Here is an 18,421-nt window from a genome sequence, read left to right as displayed (position 1 = left end):
CAGATAATGCCCTACGCTATTAAGTACAGAAAGGGATGCCAACAATAGAAACCGGCCTGCAGTGCGAAAGCTGCCCGAGGAAGAGGTGACGGATTCTCGGTTCCTGCATGGGGAGATCATTCATTCATATTTACTGAGCACTTACTGTGTGCACAGCACTGTACTAAGCACTTGGAAATTACAATTCAGCAATAAAGAGAGACAATCCCTGTCCACAAGGGGCTTACAGTCTCGGGGGGAGAGACAGATATCAAAACAAGTAACATGCATCAATAGAAATAAACAGAATTATAGATATATACATTCTATGCATAAGTGCTGTGAGTGAGGGAAGGGGTGGGGGGCGGGTAAGAGCAAAGGAGCAAGTAGCGGAGTCCAGAGGCTCAAGAAAAATGGTTGAGCTTCTTCCCTAGTGATAAGAAAGGATGGAAAAAGCAACGGCGAGGCCAAGCCATCCGAGTCCATCCCCTGGTAGTCTTTGTTGAGCACCTCCTGGGTGCAGGGCAGGTACTAAGCGCTTGGAGTGTAATGGAGCCGCCCAGGGGAAATGCCAGATGAGGTGCAGTCCTGAGACTTCAGAACTGAGATCCTGGGCAAAGAAATGAATTACATCACTGGTTTTCACGGCACCATTTATACTGTCTTCATGTCTTCACTCTACCAGTTCCCACATGGACAAGGAGCAAAATGCCTAAAGAATGGAGCACATAAGGGTCCAATATAACAACATAACAAACACATTCCCTCCCCACAATGGGCTTACTGTCTAAAGGGGAAGACATATTAATATAAATAAATAAAATTACAGATATGTGCATAAGTGCTGTGCGGCTGGGAGATGGGATGAATCAAGGGAGCAAGTCAGGGTGATGCAGAAGGGAGTGAAAGAAAAGGAGAAGAGGGCTTAGTCAGGGAAGGCCTTTTGGAGGAGATGTGCCTTCAATAAAATGTGCCTTCAATAAGGCTTAGGAAGTGGGGAGAGTAATTGTGTTGGACATGAAGAGGGAGGGCGTTTCAGGCCAAGGCAGGATGTTGGTGAGAGGTCAGCAGCGAGATAGATGAAATTGAGGTACAGTGACAAGGTTAGCATTACAGGAGTGAAATGTGTGGGCTGGGTTGTAGTAGGAGAGTAGGGAGTTGAAGTAGGTGGGAGCAAGGTGATTGAGTGATTTAAGGCTGATGCAAATAATATAGAAAAGGGTTGTCAGTGCATAAATGTTGAGGTGGGGAGAAGAAAAATGATTCTAGAAAAGCCTCCTGTAGGGAGTGAGACTTCAGGAGGACTCTGAAAATATGGAGATGTGGCCAGAAAGGTGGGAGGCGGGGGGAGAGACTTGAATGGGGAGAGTCCCAGGCAGGAGGGAACTCTCCTAAGCCCGCATTTCCTCTTCCCCAACTTCCTTCCGCATCCCCCTTGCCCTTAAATTTGCTCCCTTTATTCATCCCTCTCTCAGCCCCACGGAACTTATGTACCTATCCAAAATGTATTCATTCATATTAATACCTCTCTCCCTCTCTAGAACTGTAAGCTTGTCCCAACACTGTTGAACTTTACTCTCCTCCCAGGCGTGTAGTAGAGTGCTCTGCACACAGTAAGAGCTTAATAAATACGACTGATTGACTGACTGATTAAGGAGGAAAGTCTTGAGTGAGCAAGGGGTAGGAGGTGGGAAAGTCGAGAACAAAATTGTGGTGAGGAAGCTGACTAGGGAGGAAAGAAGAGGGGGGAGCTTTGGTGTTGTGGGAGAGGAGAGTTGATCTCTAAGAGGAATAGAGCCTTAAAACCAATGGTCACGAGTTGCTGCTTATAGCTCAGAGGGATGGGTTACTGAGAGGTGGAGGTGGGTGCAGAATGTTTTAGAAAAGTGACCTAGACCGGATAACCTGGAAAGGGAAAAGCTGGACACTCACACGGTAGTCTAGCTGGAATATGACAAGTGCCTCTATCAGGCTGGTGACCATTTGGATAGAGAGGTAGGGGTCTATCTGCTAAACACTGTGGAGGAAATACCAGGAGGACTGAGCGTCAAACTGAATGTGAGAATTTGCCTAGTGGAAGAAGTACGGGCTTGGGAGTCAGATGATAGGGGTTCTAATTCTGGCTCCTCCAATTGCCACCTATGTGACCTGGGGCAAGGCATTCAACTTCTTGATGCTTCAGTTTCCTCATCTGTAAAATGGGATACCTGTTCTCCCTCCTCCTCCAACTGAACTCCATGTGAATCAGGGGCTTTTCTGATGATTATCTTGTATTGACTCCAGTGCTTGACACATAGGAAACAGTTAATAAATACAATTATTATGATGATGACATCAAGGTTGCAGGTTTTTGGGAGGGGGAGGATGATGATGTTGCCAACTGTGATGGGAAAGACAGAAGGGTGGATTGGAAGGTAAGAGATTAATGGAGACTAAGACTGTGAGCCCCACATAGGACATGGAATGGGTCCAGCCTGACTAGCTTGTATCTACACTGGCACATAGTATGTACTTTAACAATTGTCATAAAAAATTTGTCAAAGGCAGGCAAGGGGATTTAGGATACAGTAGAGCTCATTAGATTTAGGAAGGAGGTCATCTGTGATCTTAGAATGCGGTCAGTAAAGTGAAGGGGCCAGAAAACAGATGGTTGGGGGCTCTGGAAGAGAGGAAGCGGAGGCGGTGGTTGTGTACAATCCATTCCAAGAGTTTGGACAGAGTTTCTCTGCATCAACCAGAAATTCCTCACCAATGGCTTTACAGCACTCAAACGGTTCTCCCCTTGTTATGCTACTCTCCAGCTAGCAATCTTTGTTTCTCATGCAATCTTTGTTTCTCATGCCATGTCTTGTTCTCATGCCCTCCCACCCCCAAGAGACCACTGATTTTCCCACCTACAAAGACCTTCTGAAATCACATCTCCTCCAAAGGGCCTTCCTTGATTGACTTCTAATTTCCCAACCTTGCATCCTCTATTTCAGCACTTCTGCGTCACTCAAGAACCCAAGTAGTCCCAAGTACTCTAAGTACTCTTACTTCCTCCTGTCTTATTCTGTATGCCCAGCTTTCCCACTGGGCTCTTAGCTCTTTGAGGGAAGGAATCATGTCTACTAATTCCGTTGTACTTTCCCAAGCACTGAGTGCAGTGCTCTACCTACAGGAGGTGCTCAATTAATTCCATTGATTAATCAGAGGCTCCGATGCTGGCCAAATCTGGAGAAGCAAAAGTGTTACAACGTCAGGGCTTAAGGACTAGTAAGACCTGAACCCCAACCACAACAAAGCAATGCCTGCCTCCATGGCATTTCTGATTGAGTCAGGAAAAAAAACCACCACCAAGACTAAGGAGTTCAGTAACAGCCCAAACCACAGGCCACCTGTCTCTTTCAGTAAGAAAAGTTCTTGGTTATATTGAAGGAATTGGAAAGGACTGGTGGAAGGTGATGTGGGAAGGGAGGTTGCAAGACAGATCCAAAAGAGAAAAAAGGGGAAGGAGAAGAAAGAGTAGAGAGCTTCTTATCTTAAACAGAGAAATACCAGGTGTTGCATAACCACAGAACTTTAATTTAAAAAATTATAAAGCAAACGGCTATTGGCTGAAAGATCACAAAAGACAGCGTTTTCTCTCTCTCCATATATATAAATATATGCACACGTATAATATGTGGCAGCCAAATTATATCCGCAGCTGGGCTTAAAGTTCTTTGGAATCTACAAAAAGAAAATGTGCTATTACTAGAAATATCACGGGGTCTAGACCTTTCCAATTGGTCAGCATCATATGTAGACATAAACCATGGAGACATTAATCCAATCACTTATCCTACCCGACCTTGATTACTGTATCAGCTTCCTTGCTGTTGCTGATCTCCCTGCTTCCTGGCTCTCCCCACTCCAGTCCATACTTCACTTTGCTGTGAGGATCATTTCTCTACAAAAATATTCAGGCCATTTTTCCCCACTCGAGAAACTCCATTGGTTGCCCACCTCTGCATCAAACACTCCTCACCAATGGCTTTAAAGCACTCAGTTACCTTGCCCCCTCTCACCTCACCATTCTCCTTCTACAACCCAACCCACATACTTTGCTTCCCTAATGCCAACCTTCTCGCTGTACCTCGATCTCGTCTCTTGTATCTCGAGCTTGTCTCTCTCGCTGCCAACCTTTCACCCACGTCCTACCTCTGGCCTGGAATGCCCTCCCTCCTCAAATCTGACAAAAAATTGCTCTCTCCCACTTCAAAGACTTATTGAAGGCACATCTCCTCCAGGAAGCCTTCCATGCCTAAGCCCTCCTTTCCTCTTCTCCCTCTCCCTTCTGCATCACCTTGACCTGCTCCCTTCATTCGCCCCCGCCTCCCCAATTCCCAGCCCCTCATCACTTATGCACGTATCTGTAACTTATTTATTTATATTAATGTCTGCCTTCCCCTCCAGACTGTAAGCTCGTGGGGGCAGGGAATGTGTTTATTGTTATACTGTACTCTCCCAAGCACTTAGTACAGTGCTCTGCACACAGTAAGTGCTCAATAAATATGACTCAATGGATGAATGAATAGCATGCATCTTTGCTACATATTCTGGAACAGCCACACACCCCGTGCTAAGCAGGAAGATAAGAAACAGCAGCAACTTTTCCAAAGCCAAATGGAAGACTGCCTAGGAAGGCACCGGCCATTCCGACCTTGAATTAAGCTTCTTTCCCCCTTTCACTTTTTCCTTAAAGCCGAGAGTGTTTCAATCCCTTTCACACCCACACGTGGGAAGACACTCATTTCACAGAGAGATGCTTTATGAATCTCTCCAGGGTATATATGTGCAAAATGACAGTCATGAAAAAGAAAAAAGAACGCCCCTTGCAGTGCCTGCCGGACAAAGAGAAATTAAGGACACACTGGACCAAATTCAGTCACGGAAAGCGGTGTCCTTCCAGGCCTCCAAATGGAGCTATCTCCTCCTCCTCCCACTCTCCCTGCCCAAGAATCCATGGGGAAACTCGGCTTAGTTTGCAAAAATTAGCTACATTAGCCACCCATCAGACAATACTGTGTTTTGTGTTAACGGAGAAAGAGAAAATCCAAAAATAAAGACCAAATGTCGCCCGGAATTTGTCACGTTGGCCACATCCGTTCCAAGACCAAAAGTCTTCTGAGATCATTTTACTGACCTGTGATTGGAGGGGGCAGTCAAAATACGAGGATTTGACTACCCAGCAAACTGACAGTAATTTAAATGATTTTTGTCTGCATTAAAAAATAATCCTTCCACCTCCCTTCCCAGCCATACACAAACAACTCAGTACTCTGAAGACTGCCAAAACAGCCTGTTTACTTAGCATAGATCTCACGCAACCTCTGGAAAAAAAAATTAAAAGATACTGTTTTCCCTGCTTAAACGACTTCATCACGTCCCTCAAAATTATAACCAGTTTGCTTCCCACTCCGTCACCTTATCTGTACATGGAGGCTAATAACCAGATTACACTACATCTGTGCTTAACGTCCTTTGAGATCCACAAAGAAAATGGGCTATTAACTATAAATATCCCAGGGTCCTGGACCCTTTCAATCGATCAACATTTTAAAACCTGTCCAAAATGAAATAAGGGGAGGACCAGGAGGGACACCAGAGTTGTGTCCCCGAGAAACAACAACTGAATCGCCCAGACGCGACACATTTCCAAGGCTGCGCCCAGTACTAATAGTTTCAGTTTCTTTGCACTGAATTATATTGGCAATGCCTATAGATGGCCGTATTCTCTGCACTTAAAGTGGGTCATTTGTAAAAGCTTCGACTTCACACACCCTGGTAAAAGATTTCCATCTGGCTACAATACAGTACAATTTGGCACAAGATAAATTAGAAAGGGAAATGGTATCAAGGTTAAGTCGAATGACTTCACGAACTATTCCAATCCCTAAAGAGCCCTGAACCAAGTGCATAAAACACTACTTCCTCCAAACCTGCCATCTTCCTACAGCGCTCTCTCCTCGTCCCCCATCTTCAAACGCTTGTTCTGGGATTGCAATAGGTAACTCCCACTGACAAAGGAATGACCAAGAATCATATAAGGGAAGTGCTCTGCACACAGTAAGCACTCAATAAATACAATTGAATGAATGAATCTGCTTACTAGGAAGCAATTTCCAATTGGTAGAAAAATGTTGGTCACCAGAAATAAGTCAAAGCTGTCTCCCTCAACGCAGAGCACCAAAACTAGATAAACAAACCAACCAACCCCAAGAGCATTCGCTTGCTATTTCCAACCCTCTAGGCTCTGGTTCTCGGGGTTGAACAAGAAGAGTTTTTTTGGTTTATATTCTAGGATTGTCGTATTTTTTGACTATCTTCTAGGGACACTGGAGAATGAGAAGAGGAAAAAAAGGAAACCACATCACTCATACAGTGAATTTTCTCAAAGCAGGTAACAAAAGACATTCAATCCAGGGCCATAACAGCACAATCCCCACCTGCATTATCCAACCACTTTTTATATTTGCAGGATTCAAACTGGTTTACAGACCAAAATAAATACCAAGCAGACAGACCCTGCCAGCTATTTAATTTTTGCAGAAGCACTTCACAGATGACAATTAGCTGGAATCTTGTTGAGAAATGGCAGAAAACAAGGAAAGAAAGTGGACTAAGTGGGAGAGGTAGGATTATTGTGTAGGGATCTGGTATGGCACAATGCACAAGTGGTCTGAAAAGTGGTATACCATTAACTCAAAGTATGAACAGGGGATCGGAGCCACAAAACAAAAAAATTTCCAACAGCATCTAAACCACACAAATGCAACATTAAGAACCTGACACATATCCAAGGGGACACACAAAAATCTCAGAAAAAGGGATATTCAAATAGGAATTCACAATGCTGGCAAGGATCTGGATTTCCAATCTTGGCCTAGTGGATACAGCACGAGCCTGTAAATCAGAAGAACCCAGGTTCTAATCCCAGCTCCACCACTTGTCTGCTGTGTGACCTTGGGCAGATTACTTCCTTCTCTGTGCCTCAGTTACCTTATCTGTAAAATGGGGATTAAGACAGGGAGCCTCTGTGGGACAGGATCTGTGTCCAACTTAATTAACTTGTATTTACTCCAGTGCTTAGTAGAGGGGCAGCATGGCTTAACGGAGAGGGCACGGACTTGAGAGTCCGGCGATGTGGATTCTAATCCCACCTCCGCTACTTGCCTGCTGTGTGACCTTGGGCAAGTCACTTAACTTCTCAGTGCCTCAGTTACCTTATCTATAAAATGGAGATTAAAAGTGTGAGCCCCATGTGGGACAACCTGATTACCCTGTATCTACCCCAGTGCTTAGAACAGTGGTTGGCACATAGTAAGTGCTTAATACCATAATTATTATTATTTCAGTTCCTGGTGCATATTAAGTGCTTAAATACCATTTTTTAAAAAAGGAAAAAAACAAACCAACACAGGTCCTCAAAATTCATACCTTGACCCTCTGGTAATTTTTTTCCCCTTTTAATTCTACCTTTTCACCCCATTTTATACCTCAAATGAGATGTCCAGAACAATCCCTCCATTATTTCAATGTCTGTATTAAAAAACACAAGCAATGCTAGCTGTCGCAGTACTTTGGCAATGGGTCACTGACCAACCTAATAAAAAATATTATAAAGATACAACACCCTGCACATTGGGCTGGCTTGGGCAACCTGCACTCTATTTCACCAATTATTGCTCGCCTCTGAACAGCCTATGTCAGATGCAATGCGATTCAGCTACGGAAGTTCACATCCATAGGTATCCGTTGTACAGGTGAGAAGAATTTTCTACTCTTTCAAATGGCCTTAGAATAAGCAGGAATCAGAATAACCTACCTGGGGCTGGCATGTTTTTCAAAACATCAGGCCACACAGTTTTTGGTTTTTTTCTAAACCCACACAAGTTCACAAAGTCCTTCCAGCCCTGATTCTTGGAAAACACCTGTCAGAGACAGTAAGGACATGTAGGAGGTCTGGAAAAACTTGTTTGGACTCACTTTCTTTTCCAACAGGATCACAAACTTGTTCAAACAAGTTGCAAAAGGAGACGAGAGCCATCTTTGGAAAGACATTGAGTATCTTGAGCCAAGGCAATTTTTTAATGGAATTTGTTAAGTGCTTACTATGTGCCAGGCATTGTTCTGAGCACTGGGGTAGACACAAGCTAATCAGGTTGGACACAGTCCATGTTTCACATGGGGTTCCGGGTCAATACCCATTTTCCAGGTGAGGTAACTGAGGCACAGAGAAGTGAAGAGACTTGCCCAAGGTCACGCAGCAGACAAGTGGCGGAGCTGGGATTAGAAGCCAGGTCCTTCTGACTTCCAGACCCATGCTCTATCCCTCAGGCCATGCTGCTTTTCACATTCACCCTACTCATGGCAAAACATGGTAAATCCTTGCACTCCACAAGTCAACACTGCATCCTCATGGGAGACCACAGCTCTGAAGAGCTAGACAGAAAACAAAATAACCAATGAGCTCTTTTCTTGCAAATTTCCATTGTTACTCTATTTTTTGGGAATGAAACCCATTTTGCACGCAAGATTCTGAACATTTTAACCTGCAAAAGTTGTTCATTTCTGGTTTGCTCTTCAACTCACCTATGATCACATTTAGCAAGGGAGGGGATAGCAACTGCAGAGACTGAAGTGGAGGACACACGGGATTACGAATGGGAATCCAACAGGGTGATATTGCAAACATGAGGAAGAAATTACTCTGAAGTAACAAAGAAAAAACACGGACTACAAATGACAGTCCCAGATAATCTAGTCCTTGGATCATTTTCCCAAAATGCTGCTCCATACATCTCCCCACTCCTCAAAAACCTTCCATGTTACCCCTTCCTCTCCAAACTGCGCATAAACTCTTGACCATTGCCTTAAAGGCAATCAATCAGCTCTCCCTTATCCACTCTCTCCTCCCACAACATCCTGGCTCACACTGCTTGTTCCTCTCAAATTAACCTTGTCACCGTACCTCATCATTCTTGTCTCAACTCCAACCCCTTGCCTATGCTCTTCCACCTACCTGGACCTTCCCTCCCCACTCCAAAGCCACCAGACCCCAGCTCACCCCTTTTCAAAACCCTTCTAAACTCCTACCTCAGAGAGGCTCTCTTCAATTAATTTTTCTTGCTTCAAGTCATTGCCTCCCACCTTCTCCTTTAGCTGCATAATCGATGGCAGGTATTTAGAGACTCAAGACTATCGCTCATCCTGATGGGAGATTCCGTCGTTACTTGAACCTCTTCACTTGGATGCTCTCACTACCACCACAGCACTTCTTTCCACATCAACCTACATACACTCCGATTTAAGCATTTGTTCCTTCAGCACATCCATATTTCCATTCCCTTCTTCTCATCTGGAATTTCCTTTGTGCCTGTCTTCCCCACTAGCTTGTAAACTCCTTGAAGACAGGGATCAAGCTTTCAACTCTACTGTACTTTCCCAAGGAGTAAAGATTACCCGGTTGCTGCCACCGAGGAGGAATAGCTTCGCTCTCCAACACACCCCAAGAAAGATAGAAACCACTGTTTACACATAAACAACACTTTGCTCTGGCCGCTTGGATTCTCAGAAAAGCATTTCAGGCCAATGTAACCACAGGTATTGAAAGTGAGACTGAAGCAGCATGGTCTGTTGGAAAAAGCCCAGGTCTGGGAGGCAGAGCACCTGGGTTCTAATCTTGGCTCCGCCACTTGTCTGCTGTGTGACCTTGGGCAAGTCACTTCACTTTTCTGCACCTCTCTTTCATCATCTGTAAAATGGGATTTAATTCTACTCCTTCCTACTTGGACTGTGGAGCCCCGTGTAGTACCAGGCCTGTGTCCAATCTGATTAACTTGCATCTGCCCCTGTGTTTAAAACTGCATTTGGCACTTAGTAAGCACTTAAGAAATACCACCATTAAGCCTGGTTTCTGCAATTCTTTCCATGTCAAACGAACAGGATCATAGGTGATGCAGAACAGAACGAAGGACTCTGTCACCCAGTCCTAAACTAAAGCCACTAGAGTCCTAATCCCTCTTTACCAGTTGAGCTCTCCCAAGTGTCCACCTGTAGATACAAAAAGTGAGGTCACTGGTAGCATAAACCTAAGCCTTCAAAACACCAGTGGCATGAAATACTGAAATTTGATACTTTAGTTTAAATTTCAAACCATACTCTACTACTCACTGGTTTTAATTTCTCCTCCAACATAGGAATCCATTTCTTTGCTTCAGTCACAAACACAAGTTTCCTGAAAGCTACACAGAAATTTCTCATCTCAAATAAAGTCAGGATTTCATCCTGAATCTTGAAACACAAGGCAGACGATCTGGCTATTCTTCACCTTTTCTAGGATTTACATTTAAAAAAAAATCCTCACACAAGTTTACAAAGACCTCTACAATATTGGAAACAATATTTTATGGGTGCTTACAGTTGCTCCGTTTTCCCAGAGTTTCTCATGGTAGGGAGGAATTATTACAATCCAGAAATATTTGTACAGAACATAACTACCTGGTAGAGAGAGGAATCCTGGGATAAAAAACAAACTGAACTCGAAAATAATCCTGAATGATGAAGTAATGAAAGAACGACTACCTAGATACAGCCATTACATGAGTCACTGTTTTATGCAAGGCAAAACCATTGTTAAATGCATAATAAAAAAAGTCTCCAAGAAAATGGAGAGTTGAAAATGAGGAGGAAGAAGGGGGCATTAATTGGCCAATGACCAAAGGCAACAAAACTAAGCAAAATTCAACCAACTCCTACTCTGAGACTGGTTCTGACTTGCTATTATAGAAATGCCTCTCTCCCCTCCTTTCAGGTCGCTCCTGCTCCGTGCTGTATTTTTATTCATTTAGGCCTGAAGGAAAAGCGGAGCAGATAGAAGGCAAGTCTCGCCATCTTTGTACCAACATAACAACAGCTCTGCTTGTGACAAGCCTCCCTCGGTGGACACTCAGCCCAGCCAGTTCTCCATCCTCTGTGGTAATGTGGACAGGAATAACCAAACAACGCCCCAGACTTCATTTCTGCCATCAATAGACTCGATCGCCTCGAAGCTCAAACTTTTAAAAATGCTGCACGCCGGCAGCAAAAATAAACACTGCCTGCAATCTCACTTCCAAAGCATTTTGAGGTCCCACCTACTCTTCTCCCACTTGGTTTGGGGATGCCAGAGAGGAGTAAAAAGGCCCAAAGAAGAGGAAGAGGAGAAGCAATAAATCACAATGGATGTTCAGCCCAGCAACACCTATCTGCCCTGGAAAGGTGGCTATTTCTTTGGGCCAGAGAAGGTAGAGGGGGACTGATTCCCAGTTGAGTTGCTACTAAAGTAAAACCGCAGCAGCAAGTATGAGGACCAGAAATTTTCCAAAGTGACCAGAAAATAACCAAAACAAAAAACAACAACCTTCTTCTGGGCTGAAGGAACATCATGTCTGCAAAACCAGAGTCAGTTTCTGAGTAGCATTTACAAAGCAGACCAAAACATCCAGGGCTCTTTTATCCATTGGGCAAACTGGGATTTTGCCAAGGGCCTTCTGCAACCACCTCAACAGTCTGCTCTTGTCTGCTCTAACTTTTGCCACACCACTGGCCCCATCCAAAAACAGCCTTGCCTGCGCCAGCGAGGCAGAAGCATGCGTGGAGTTACGGATGTGTCCGCTTTGGCACAGGGTGGGGGTGGGAGGGAGGACACTGGATGACCCAACATAGCCCAGAGCCCCTCAATGCCTTCAACTGACCCCTTCCCTCCCTCAAGGTAGCTGGATGGAGCTGAGGATGGCATTTTCCTTTCTTCCTCTTTTCCCTCCCGTCAACAGACAGTGGAGTCTGTACCATTACAGCTTCCAGAGAACACAGCGCAGTGGATAGAGTATGGGCCTGGGGGTCAGAAGGACCTGGATTCTAATCCCGGCTCTGCCATTTGCTGCATGACCGAGGGCAAGTCACTTCACTTCTCTGTGCCTCAATTACTCAGCTGTAAAATGGAGACTGAGACTGAGAGCCCCACGTGGGTCAGGGATGGTGATCAACCTTATTTGCTTAACCACCCCCGTGATTAGTACAGTGCCTGGCACATAGTAAGCGCTTGACAAATACCACAATTATTATTATTATTAGAGCAAGACTTCCAAGTTGGTGGGGCATGGGGGGAAGACATAGGAGAACTAAGCAGCCAGGGTTCAAGCTGGCCATACCCTTGCAACACTACTCTCCATAAGTATCTGAAGAACGGCCAGACAATTTATGGACTGACAGGAAAACAGGCGGTTCTAACTGGTCCCCCATTCCAAACCTGCTCCCTGACTTGTAGTCTCCACTACAGCAGGCAAATCCTCTTCAAACAATGGTACTTATTAAGTGTTTACTGGGTGCGGAGCACTGGGCTACTACAACAGAGCGGGTAGAGGCAATCCCTGCCCTCAAGGAGCTTACATTTTTACCATCTCTTGCACATGACTGGCCCTTTGTGAGTCACTGCACATACCATTCCCCCTGCCAGGAATGACTTCTTCCCCGCTTCTCTGTCAAAACCAGCCCCTCACCTTCTTCAGAACTCTACTACAATCACCCACCTTCAGGAAATCTTCCCTGCATAACATTTCCTGAGCCAGGCCACTTCCATCATCCCAGGAAAACCCCAGACATTTGGGTAAAACCCTGCAAACCATTCTTAGGTTTGTCAAGTGTCCTACCACTTGCATGCATTTCTGTATTTTGCATTTGCATTCAGTCCATCTCCTCTGCTTAACTGTAAATTCCCTGAGGGCAGGGGTTATGTGCTGTTCTTCCTTTTTACTTCCCTGAGCGTTCCGAACCCAGTGGGCACTCAAATTCTGCTAACTTGTGAAATCAAAATTCAACAGGGAAAGGAATTTAGAGGGGAAAGGAAGGGAAATACTTTTTCCCCTCCAAGCATCCTGAGGGAGAAAAGCAAGGTGAGACATCCTCTTAGCAGCAAGCTCATAGAAAGAACAAGAGAGGGGCAGGGCCCAGGGTAGAGGCGAAAACACCGAAATGTTATTATTAATACCATGCTATTTGTTAAGTGCTTCCTATGTGTTAAATAGTGTTCTAAGCGCTGAGGTATCCATCCGGTCCCTGTCCCTTACTGGGCTCACAGTTTAAATAGGGGAAGCAGCATGGCTCAGTGGAAAGAGCCTGGGCTTCGGAGTCAGAGGTCATGGGCTCGACTCCCGGCTCTGCCACTTGTCAGCTGGGTGACTGTGGGCAAGTCACTTAACTCCTCTGTGCCTCTGTTACCTCATCTGTAAAATGGGGATTAAGACTGTGAGCCCCACGTGGGACAACCTGATTCCCTTGTGTCTACCCCAGCACTTAGAACAGTGCTCTGCACACTGTAAGCGCTTAACAAATACCAACATTATTATTAAATAGGAGGGAGAACAGGTAGTATATCCCCATTTTACAGTTGAAGAAACTAAGGCACAGAGAAGCTAAGTGATTTTCCCAAGGTGACACAACAGGCAAGTGATGGAGCCAGGATTAGAACTCAGGTACACAGACCCGTGCTCTTTCCACTAGGCCATGCTACTTCCCAAATAAGGCTCCCAGTACTCATCTCATCTCTCCCCTCTTGATTATTATTATTCATCCCTTTTTTTTTTTTTTTACAGATGAGGGAACTGAGGCACAGAGGAGTTAAGTGACTGGATACTTCATCGAAGCAAGTCATCCTGGCTTGTCTGTATTGTCTTCTTGTTTGGGTGGGTTTTTTTTTTGCTTTAAACACAGAAATAGGAAATATTTTCCTACGCAGGAGCCCATATAGACTATGGGGAAAAAGCATTTCATTTGTTCACTGTTGAATATTTACTTTTTGATTAGGATAAGAATGGTTTGCTTCTTGAGGAGCCATAAGTTTTCAGATAGGTGAAGAGTTCCCTCCCGCCCCCCCCCCCCCCCCAAATGATGAGGATGTGTTACTTCTAACTAACAAAGCCAAAACCTGGGAAACAAAGATATCTCTCTAAAGGTTTCTACAATGTGAAGTAGACTGAAATCTGATAAAGCTTGCACCCTGGTAGCCATTTGGTAAATGACAATCTCAACTACTAACTTCCACATTCATTACATTTTCTAGAAGCTTGGCCCTACTTTATGAAACATTTCTCTTGTCTGTAAGCCAAAAGGTCTCAGGGGACCACCCTGGGTGTCTAAATCAGCACCTTACAATTTTGCATTAGCAAAACCACCCATCAGAACCCAAAATTTCCAAGAATGCTGTTTCTTATTTAGAAGTCAAGAAGGGGAAAAAAAAAAAAACCATCTGGCAGGCCCCTGCCGAGCTACATCCTGTTTATTATTAAACCTTTTTTAGTAGTGCGATTATAAGTTGTTGTGTTTTTTTCTTTAAAAAAAGCCCTCTTGTTCCTACACAATCCTGACACCCCAAACCGGCCAACACAAACCTATCTTCTGGAGGGTTCACATCTCCTCCGGCTTTCCACAACAAGCCAATAATTCCAGATAGTGGACCACCTTTTAACTCCAGCTCAACGTATGGAAAAACTTAAGCTGCTTCAGGATTCAATATTCTCCAACCTCCTGTCCCCAAATACCAAGCACTATTCATCCTGAGAACAGAGTCTCCTAAATTTCAACGGTGCTCCAAAAGCAAGAAAGGAGGAAGAAAAGCCTTCCCTCGCCTGTACCATTCCAAGGCCTCAGAAGTTGGGAATTTAAGGCTCTCCCTTCCCTGCAATGGTATTCCAACCCCTTACACAGGAAGCTGTTTCTCACCCTGCACGAAGAGCCCGCTACACAATACGGGCTGCCGAGAGGCGAGCAAAAATATTTTAAGAAATGACGACAGGATTTTTGAAGGCCTCCCGGAAGCTTCGAAGGGGTTGTGAACACACACCAAATGAGAATCTAGAAAAAAGCACCAGCCTTAAAACCCACTCCCCTCTCATTTTATTCCACCAGGCACCACCTTCCCAAACCCACATCTTTCTGGCATTTTAACCTAGAAAAGAGGTGTGTTTGTGTGGGAGAAGGTTTGGAGGTGAGGGCTGGATCCGGGGATTATAGTTTACTGGGGAGATGCTCTGTAAACTACCGAATTATAACCTCCAGTCCAGGCAGACTTGGCAGGGTTTTAACAACAACCCTTTTCTCCTCCCCCTGCAACACACACACACACAAACATTCTCTCTCTCTCACACACACACCACAACCCCCCACCCTTTGAGCTTACAAGACCAAAACAATAGGAGAAAGGGCACATTATGAAAACACCAACCCCGACTCGGCAGAGGGGGTGTGGGAAAACTGATGCACCCCTCCTCAGGAAGGAAAATAAAGCACAATAAACCACTCACCTCCTTTACCTCCCCCCCCAATCGGCCTCTGAAGCAGGAAGGAGAAAAGGGGTCTCCCCCTCCAGACCTCTAAAAGTCGCTTTTTTTGTTAATGAGGTGTACATCTCCTTGATTCTATATATCTTGAGGATGTTTTGCTTTGCTGGCTCCCCCCCGTTTAGACTGTGAGCCCGTCGCTGGGCCGGGCTGGTCCCTGTTGCCCAATTGTCCATTCCAAGCGCTTCGCCCAGTGCTCTGCACCTAGTAAGCGCTCAATACTATTGAATTTCTCTCAATCCAGCTGGAAAAGGGCCCACAATATGCAAGATGGGGGAAAGGCCAGGGCCTATATGCACGCCCCCCAAATTATCTTTTATTTTTTTTGGGGGGGGGTGAAAGGAGGAGAGGCACAGCCTTTCACCCAGGATTGGCACCCCCCCAAATTGTGCATTCCTTAGGGGAAACGACATTGCTGTTGGGGGGGTGGATAGACAATAATAATGGGATTTGCTGAGCGCTTACCAGGTGCCAGGCACTGTCCTAAACAATGAGCAGAGGAGCCAGGCGTTCGGCCTACCTCGCCCCCCCAGGCCGGGAAGGGGGAGAGGGGGGGAATATGGTGTCCCACCCCCCTCCCCAGGAGGGAGGGCCCGGGGAAGGGGGGATGGAAGCCCCGCAGGCTCCCTGCGGGGCAGGGGCGGAGGGGGAAGGAGGAGAAGACAAAAGGGGGAGGCCGAGGCCCGGTTTCCTCCAGGGGCCGGCGGGCGGGCGGGCTCCATTTTAGCGTGTCCCCCCGCGCCGGCACCCCTAAAATACCCACCTGTTCTGCTGCCGGGGGTCGGGCTCTGCCAGGAAATCCCAACCGGGAGGGGAGAGGGGCGTTCAGGCGGCAGGATGGCGGCGGATTGAGGAGAGGGGGAAGGAGGAGAAGAAGGAGGAGGAGGAGGAGGAGGAGGCGCTCTCTTGGTGTCTCCGTGCCCTGGGTGTGGGTCTCGCTCGTCGGCTGGCGCTCGCTCCCCCACTACCAGGACCAGTCCACCACCTCCTCTTCCTCCTCCTCCTCCTTCTTGGTGTCCCCTTGCTGTCCCCGTCCCCGCCGCCGCCTCCTCCTCCTCCTCCCGGCCCGTCGGTCGGTCGGTCGGTCGGTCCTGGAGCCGGTCCTTCCCGCAGAGCCCGGCCTCGCCGCCGGCCAGCGCCACCTGCAGGCCCTCCGCCACACCTACACCGCCTCCCCGCCCGCCAGCGCCACCTGCAGGCCCTTCGCCGCGCCTACACCGCCTCCCCGCCCTCCAGCGCCACCTGCAGGCCCTCCGCCGCAACTACACCGTCCCCCCATTGGCCAGCGCCACCTGCAGGCCCTCCGCCGCAACTACACCCTCCGGCCCTCGGACCACAAATACAGAATAATAATAATGTTGGCATTTGTTCTTTCATTCGTTCTTTCATTCGTTCGTTCTTTCATTCGTTCATTCATTCGTTCACTCATTCATCCATCCATTCATTCGCATTTCTTGAGCGCTTACTATAGGCAGAGCATTGGACTAAGCGCCTGGAATGTACAATTCGGCAACAGATAATAATAATAATTATGTTGGTATCTGTTAAGCGCTTACCGTGCAGAGAGAGCACTGTTCTAAGCGCTGGGGTAGATACAGGGGAATGAGGTTGTCCCACGTGAGGCTCACAGTCTTCACCCTCATTTTACAGATGAGGGAACTGAGGCACAGAGAAGTGAAGTGACTTGCCCACAGTCACACAGCTGACAAAGGGCAGAGTCGGGATTCGAACCCATGACCTCTGACTCCCAAGCCCGGGCTCTTTCCACTGAGCCATGCTACAATCCCTGCCCAGTGACGGGCTCACAGTTTAAACGGGGAGTCTAATTTGCTAAGCGCTTACTCTGGGCAAAGCACTGTTCTAAGCACTGGGGAGGATAATAATATTTCTAATAATGTTTGTATTTCTTAAGTGCTTAGTCTGTGATGAGCACTGTTCTAAGTGCAGGGGTGGATACAGAATCGTCAAGTTGTCCAATGTGAGGCTCACCGTCTTCATCCCCATTTTACAGGTGAGGTCACTGAGGCACAAAGAAGTGACTTGCCCACAGTCACACAGCTGACAAGTGGCAGAGCTGGGATTCGAACCCATGACTTCTGACTCCCTGGCCCTGGCTCTTTCCACTGAGCCACGATACAAGGTCATCGGATTGTCCCGGGAAAGAGAGAAAATACAGTGCTTCATAAGAAGAGCCTTTCGCTCGGACAGTCAAGACTATTTCTTCAGCGTTGACTCCGTGCTGGACACGGCTTCATTCCGTCATATGGACTGAGCACTTAATAATAATAATAATAATGTTGGTATTTGTTAAGCTCTTACTATGTGCAGAGCACTGTTCTAAGTGCTGGGGTAGATACAGGGTAATCAGGTTGTCCCACATGAGGCTCACAGTTAATCCCCATTTTACAGATGAGGTAACTGAGGCACCGAGAAGTTAAGTGACTTGCCCACAGTCACACAGCTGACAGGTGGCAGAGCTGGGATTTGAACCCATGACCTCTGACTCCAAAGCCCGGGATCTTTCCACTGAGCCATGCTGCTACTCTGGGCTAGAGCGCTGTACTAGGCCCTTGGGAGAGTATAACATTCATTCATTCATTCAATCGAATTGATTGAGCCCTTACTCTGTGCAGAATACTGTACTAGGCCCCTGGGAGAGTACAATATTCATTCATTCATTTAATTGTATTGAGCGCTTACTGTGTGCATAGCACTCATTCATTCAATTGTATTTACTGAGTGCTTCCTGTGTGCAGAGTACTGTACTAGGCCCTTGGGAGAGTACAATATTCATCATTCATTTATTCAATCGTATTGAGTGCTTACTGTGTGCATAACACTCATTCATTCAATTGTATTTACTGAGCGCTTACTCTGTGCAGAATACTGTACTAGGCCCTTGGGAGAGTACAATATTCATCATTCATTTATTCAATCGTATTGAGTGCTTACTGTGTGCACAACACTCATTCATTCAATTGTATTTACTGAGCGCTTACTCTGCGCAGAGTACTGTATTAGGCCCTTGGGAGAGTACAGTATTC

The 18,421-nt window shown here is 46.2% G+C and overlaps 1 protein-coding gene across 8 annotated transcripts in view; it reads right to left on the bottom strand.

The window, feature by feature from the left end:
* The window catches only part of PRRC2B (proline rich coiled-coil 2B), a 71,012-nt gene extending 54,578 nt beyond the window's left edge, over positions 1–16,434 (bottom strand). For 6 of the 8 annotated variants that reach the window (XM_029063039.1, XM_029063041.1, XM_029063044.1 and 3 more), the window contains exon 1: positions 16,141–16,433. The gene's annotated coding sequence lies outside the window, so the exon portion shown is untranslated. Of the gene's footprint in view, positions 1–16,140 lie in introns of all 8 variants that reach the window. The other 2 variants (XM_039911772.1, XM_039911773.1) reach the window with 2 other exon arrangements.
* Positions 16,435–18,421: the final 1,987 nt, after the last annotated feature.

Source organism: Ornithorhynchus anatinus, chromosome 4 (assembly GCF_004115215.2).
Source record: "Ornithorhynchus anatinus isolate Pmale09 chromosome 4, mOrnAna1.pri.v4, whole genome shotgun sequence".
NCBI classification, from domain to species: domain Eukaryota; kingdom Metazoa; phylum Chordata; class Mammalia; order Monotremata; family Ornithorhynchidae; genus Ornithorhynchus; species Ornithorhynchus anatinus.
The sequence above is the reverse complement of the archived record's forward strand: the minus strand, read 5'-3'. Positions and strand labels throughout refer to the sequence as shown.